The sequence below is a fragment of the Magnolia sinica genome, chromosome 5 (genome assembly GCF_029962835.1).
Source record: "Magnolia sinica isolate HGM2019 chromosome 5, MsV1, whole genome shotgun sequence".
NCBI classification, from domain to species: Eukaryota; Viridiplantae; Streptophyta; class Magnoliopsida; order Magnoliales; family Magnoliaceae; genus Magnolia; species Magnolia sinica.
The window spans coordinates 70,041,578-70,048,661 of NC_080577.1; the positions used below are offsets into that span (position 1 = coordinate 70,041,578).

A 7,084-nucleotide genomic window follows, 5' to 3' on the forward strand; every position below is an offset into this window, starting at 1 on the left:
AAGTGACTTGGGCTGTTCGTTCTTACGTAAAGTTGAGGATTTCTGACTGTTGGTTTGTGACCAAACTTCACACATAAAGAAAGAAAATTTCCCTTCACATATTTGTATAACTGTGGCCCTGATTGGACACGTACGACCGTTGATCTGAGACAGGCTCTCCACGGTCGATCGGCTTATCCAATTGCACCAAAATTGTGTCCTAGTATGGATCCACTGTCAGGAAGTGTACCCTATGACGTAGATGACTCGTGGGCCTCCCAATGAGCCCTGTTCGTCAGAAACAGCCACCTACAGGGTATAAACCATGTATAAAGTGACCATGGGGCCATTTGGAACACATCTGAGGCTATAAATAGCCCTCATTTCACCCCCTCTCTCCCATATCCGAATTTCACAAACCCTAGAGGGAGAGAGAGAGAGGAGAAAAGAGGAAAGAGAGAAGGAGAACTTTAGGAGATTTCTGCAAAAATCTTCTCCCACGAATCCACGCGCCTAATCACCACGCCATTGTGCTACCAAACCTCTTTTGGCTACGATTTTAGGTAAGAAATACCAACCCTAATATTGATGTAGAACTCCCAGATAGTTTTTCCTCAACCTAGATAACTAGTTTAATCATTTAGGTGCTCGACGTTCCATTTTTAGAAACGTAGAATTTAGATCGAGTCCAAGTCGAGCGTACCAACGAAAGGTGTGGACTATAAACGCTTAGGTTATGATTTATTAATGCTTTCATGTCAGCTAATGATTTATGCCTGCCTTGATTGCTACTGTATTGTCTTAAATACATTGATTTCTGTATGAGATAAACCTATGAACTGTGATAAATAAATGATGTAACCTATGTGTTTGTTGAAATGTTTAAATGAGCAATAGAAAATGATTCATGCTTTCCATGATTACTAATCTAGGATTCATCATTTTCATATGCATGTAGATCTCTCTGTATAAAGAATTGATAAAACATATGTTGTAACTAACGTAGTCTATGTGTTTGATAAATTGTCTAAATGAGAAATTTTGATGAATTGTATTACTACGAGTATTAAGGTAGGATTCTTCATTGTTTTATGCGTATGTATATTTTCCTCTATGTAATCAATGGATAAAATGCAAGTTGTAGTTAACATGGTTTATGTGTTTGATGAAATGCCCACATGATAAATCCACATGGATTGTTTGTTGAATGTTGGGATAAATATTACATGTGGTTATTAGCCGTATTTGAGTCGGATTGAGGCTACAAATGTAGCCCAGGCAATCGGTAAAAGTCCTTATTTAGGTGACTAAATTAGTCTTGCCACCTTAGGTAAACTCGATGAATACGAGTCGCATAACGATTGTCGACAGTGGCTAGTCCACGAGGGGTGCTTATGTGCTCCATGTTGATTAAGTCAGCGTGTGCACATACCAATCGAGCTTGCCTAATAAACTGATTGACCTATTGTGTGTTTACCATATATGGACGCGACTGCTTGAATCTAAGGTACCCCTCACCAATGTAAAGATCCGTTTTAACCATGGTACCACGATCCACTAAGACTCATGAGTCGGGCATGGTGGCATGGGGCATCGTGTTCGTGCTATCGGCCTACATTGGGGTGACGAGCCTCCCCATGGTGACCAATGAGTAACTAAGACTCGTGAGCTAGGCATGGTGGTAAGAGATACCATCTTCGTACTGTTGGCCGACGCTGGGGTGACGAACCTCCCCGTATTGACCGCAAGCACAACTTCTTATAACTTACCTATCATATGTGTTTAACTAGAAGTGACAAACCTAGATGGATCCATAACATAGGAGTAGGACCACTGATGATGTCCGATGCCAAATGTTCGATTTGGGTCAATGTTATAAAGGGAGGTACCCTAACTTCCCAAACTAACTATATGAATGAGCTTAATTAATTACTTCGCTAACACGACCATGCATCACACTGTATTAGTTAGGATGTGCCAAAAAGGCATTGGAGTTGCACAGTTGAGGAAGTGTTGTCATATGTGAAATAGGCAGTTAGAGTCGCGTGTGAGGGAGCCTTGTTGGGTGAGGGCATGCATCATTACTTGCACCCCATTCCTGCACTAAAAGGAGAGTTAGGAAGTGATTATTATGATTGCTTTATCATTACTGCTTTGATTGACTTGATAACATGTGTAACTTTTGCCTTATAGAACCACTGAGTTGATCACTCACTCCCACTCTGGGATGGTGTTTTAAAACATCAACTAGACTCTAAGGTAGATGCAGGTACAGATGACGTCTATGCAATAGAGTAGGACTTCTTGGATGAGGAGGAGGAATTATTCTACTTCCAATTCTCAGACGGGCCAATCTAGGCTATGTACCATTATGCAGGGATCACTGGGACACATGGGCTTCGTTGGACACATTTATATTCCACATTTTGTTTATTTTGAAATGATATATGTATATACAATGAACCCGGTTACGTACTTATACTCTGGAAGAAACCTTGTGAAACATCTGTATACTTATACATACATGTTTAGAATTCCGCACTTAACTTAATTAAATCCGGAGTATGATGTGTTGTCTAGTATAATCCCATGTATGCTTAACTCATGAATATGAAAGAAATCTGAATATCATCATCCATAAGACATAAGTGATGTTCTGAATCTTGGGAGTAAATCTTTGCTTAACCCTTGAAATTTAGGGTGTTACATGGAGATTATTGTTAATGTCTTAAATATGTAAATGATAGGGTCTATCGATGCTATCGACAGACCACTCAATGCCATCTAGCAGATGTCGATGTCATCAACGGATGTTCGATGCCATCGAAAAAATCTGAAAAATTCATGTTTTATTTTTATAACGTTTTAGTGTTTTACTTGTGTCATCGAAGGTGTTCGATGCCATCGATAGATCATTGACGCCATCGAAATCCCATAGAAGGTGCCATTAAGTGCATGCGCAAAATTCTGTAAGTGTGGGATTTGTTTCCTATTCTGATTGGGATACTATATGGGTCTATATATATCGAGTATAATTGGGATTTGGGATATATCAGAGGTGTTATAGGGTTTTCTAATTTGTTCCTGGGGTTTTAAGGGCATACCTTGGCTCACAAGGAAGATTCGAGACTTATTTGAATTGGTAATCTCTATCTCCTATAATTTTCTACTTTCATAGTGCATTATCATCGCTTTGTGCCATAGTTTTTTCCCTAAAGGGTTTTTTCACTAAAATTCAGATTGTTTGTGTTTAGACTTGGTTGTGCAATTGGTAGTACTTTACTTAATTCATCTCTGTGTGCTTTCGCGGTTCCCCAACAGGGCAAAGCTTAGCTTGACTTGGCTCAATGTACAGCTCTAGGCATAGACAAATGGAATTACACTACTAAAAGAAAAGAAAAAGGTCTTGTTTGTTTCAGCTACTTAGGTGTAATGAAGGTTATTACACAACTCGTAAGTTATGTCACTCCAACATACCAATATACATGGACTGGATTACACTACTCCTAAGCTAAATTTGGTCCAATGTAGCAGTGTAGACAGGTTAGATTACACTACTCGTAAGCTAGGATAAACTAAGATAAAAAAGCAACGTTGCACTATAAAGTTGTATTATGTTGGGTTGGCAAGGGTCTAAAGCTCTTTAATCTTTCCGCCTATTTATATAATTTTGAGGCAGTAGCTAGAAAGAAATATTCGTATCCATTTCTCACATCTATTGATATGGAAATAACCGTTTGGGCATGTAAACAGTTGTGGCTTGTTAGGAAACACCATTTGTGATAGTCGTTTGTCGAGGGTTGGCCATTGTTTATGCGCACATCGTGCTCCTATTACACGAATGGGAATTACTCTCATAATATATGTGTTGGTGATCGTTCTCTCTCTATCCGCATAAATGTGCGTAGTGCGTCGTGAAACTTAGCCAACTTGACATTGTTATTACTTCATAGCTCCTTAAGTGGTTTCAGCTGTAAGCACTTCTTTAATACGATGTGATGGTGCATTAACCGAATCCATCACTTACTGTAACCATATCACAGTCGATACCCATTGTCAGTCATGAGGCCACTATAATGAGTAGTTTGTTCTACCACACGAGTAAGATACGTGACATGTATTTCAAGATAGTGGCAAGTTAGACTTTTCCTTTTTAGGTTACTCATGACATTTCAGGTTTGGATCAAGTTCAACCATGAATGCAATCGAAGAGATCTTCCACTTATATCTTATTGAGATCTTGTTGTGAAGTGGTACCATCAAAGTCACTAGATCTAATGCGATTAGATTGGATGTGTAAACTAAACTGATCAAATTATAGGTAAACAAAATTATCTGAAAATTCAAATTAAACAAGAAAAATTGAAACTTCAAATTAAACAAGAAATATAGTGATAAGGAGCCTCTTACTCATTAAAAACCATCAAAAATAAAAGACTCAATGGGTTTACCATTAACGGAATGAAACTATAACATCGTTATTACTATTCTTTCACTTTATCCATTCCATTAAGGATAAGAAATCCATTGGGAATAAGTGAAAATACAAAACTTCACATTTTTATTATTCTTTCACTTCATCCAGATAAGAAATTAATTTGGAATCGGTATAAATAGACCTCTCCCTCTCTTTAAGAAACTTTGATGGCATTCATGCATTGGTTAACGGAAACAACACCCCTTCAAGCTATCCTAGCTTCCATTTTTCTTGTTCCGTTGCTAAGCCATTTCTTAAAAGAGAGCAAAAGCTCAAACAAAATCAATGACCGGAGAAGAAAAAGACATTACAACCTCCCACCATGACCACCAAAGCTACCACTTATAGGAAACCTTCACTAGCTTGGCAACATGCCTCACCTCTCCCTCCGCAGTCTATCACAAAAATATGGCCCCATCATTTATCTAAAACTGGATGAGATTCCAACTGTCATCGCCTCATCGGCAATAATGGCAAAGGAAGTAATGAAGACCCACAATCGCAATTTCAAGTAAGCCCTAGATCTTCTCAGCCAAGCATCTCTTCTATGATTGCACCAACATAGTCTTTGCTCCCTATGGCTCGTATTGGAGGCATGTCCAAAAAAGCTACATACTTGAGCTATTGAGTGCCCATCGGGTGCAATCCTATGGTTTTGTCAGAGAAGAAGAGACAGCTTGTCTGATCCATCGGATTGCTTCAGCATATCCAGACCCGTTTAACCTCACAATGATGTTAGGATTCTTTGCTAATGACATTCTTTGCCGTGTTACCTTTGGAAGGGATTTCTCCCAAGGAGGGGATTATAATTGACACGGGTTTTAGAAGATGCTTGAGGAGTATCAAGTATTGCTGTGGGGGATTTTTTTCCATCCATGGAATGGATTAACTCAATAAAGGGTATGAAACAGAGGCTCAAAAACACCTTCCAACGCTTCAATTGGTTCTTTGATGAGGTCATCTAAGAACACCATGACCCAAAGAGAGCAAAAGAGGTGAACAAAGATCTCGTCCATGTGTTACTTGATATATAGAAGAATGACAGCCTTGAAATTCCTCTCACCACGGATAATATAAAGGTTTTCATATTGGTTAGTATACATCTGCTTTCTTCCTTATTACTTGTTAAATTGGTTAATTGGGGTTCTGTAAAATCAAAAACCCATTTAGTTGAGTCAGACTCCCTGAGTCAGGGAGAATCCTAAATCGAGTGGATGAACTCCCTCCACGCATGGAGTCGAATGCTTGTACCTCATCATCTAATCTATCTTCAACACTCATTTAATAAGATAATTCCCACTTAACCATTCAGTTAGTTCGCACCAAACACAAACACCTTACGTTTGCCAAAGTTTCATGCATGTGTGAAACTAATTCATTCATCAGGTTAGGCCTTAAGAGGTGATAAGACTCTTTAACGGGACAGATTCAACCATAATTCTAAGACTCGTCTAAAGTCAAGTTTTATGGCTTTTGAAGTATGAAATCGACATACATGACCAGTCCGGCCCCTTGTTAATTAGTACACTAGAAATATATGTCTGGGCCACATCCATTGTTGGGCGTGCACTCGATGAACATCAAAGATCTCACACCCATGTACCAATTTGGCATGCTTACATCACAACATTCCCATATACTATGCTTAGTTTGTCATTTTCACTGCAATACAGGACATGTTTGTTGTGGGAACTGATACAACCTTCATAACTCCCGATTGGAGAATGACGGAACTCATTGTGAATCCAAGAGTGATGAAGAAAACACAAGATGAAGTAAGAAGCGTCGCGGGAGAGAGAAGAACAGTGTCAGAGGATGATCTCCAACAACTTTCCTACTTAAAAGATGTAATCAAAGAGATCTTCTGGTTGTATCCACCAGCTCTAGTACTAGTCCCAAGAGAATCCATGGAAGAAGTGACAATAACTAGGTATCAAATTCCCACCAAAACATGTTTCTTCATCAATGTCTGGGTAATAGGGAGGGACCTAGAGTCATGGGACAATCCGGAGATCTTTGACCTAGATAGATTCATTGGCAACCCTATCGATTTTAAGGGGCGGGATTTTGAGCTCATACCATTTGGAGCAGGGAGAAGAGGGTGCCCTGCTATCACATTTGAAGCGGCCAGCATTGAGCTTACTTTGGCACAGCTTCTGCACTGCTTTGACTGGGAGCTCCCGCATGGTGTCGAAGCAAAAGATTTGGACATGACTGAAATATTTAGAATCATAATGCATCGAATATGTGATCTGATTGTCGTTGCCAAGCCACGCTTCGACTACGATGATTTTAAAAGTTGCTTGTAATATTTTTTCCTTTCTTCCCATTGTCTCTCTTATATGCCATGGATATTATCATCAGACCATCAATTTGAATATGAATAAAATGGTTTAGGATGGAACAAAGGAGCCTTCTATTCCAATCATCGATTTGCAAGTGACCATTAGGACATTTTATGATCTTACGATTACTGTAACCTTTTGCTCAACTATCAAATGGATGGTCTGAATTGGTGATCGGACTATCCAAATGTCTAACACGCTAAAATTCCACCAGAATAATGGATCCATACTATTAATTGGGATGACCTCAACTTTAAGTACAACACCTTCCACAACAACAATA

The 7,084-nt window shown here is 39.1% G+C and overlaps 1 pseudogene; it reads left to right on the forward strand.

Annotated features, from left to right (window-relative positions):
- Positions 1-4,623: 4,623 nt before the first annotated feature.
- On the forward strand, positions 4,624-6,765 carry LOC131247066 (cytochrome P450 71AP13-like; annotated as a pseudogene).
- The last annotated feature ends 319 nt before the right edge of the window (positions 6,766-7,084 follow it).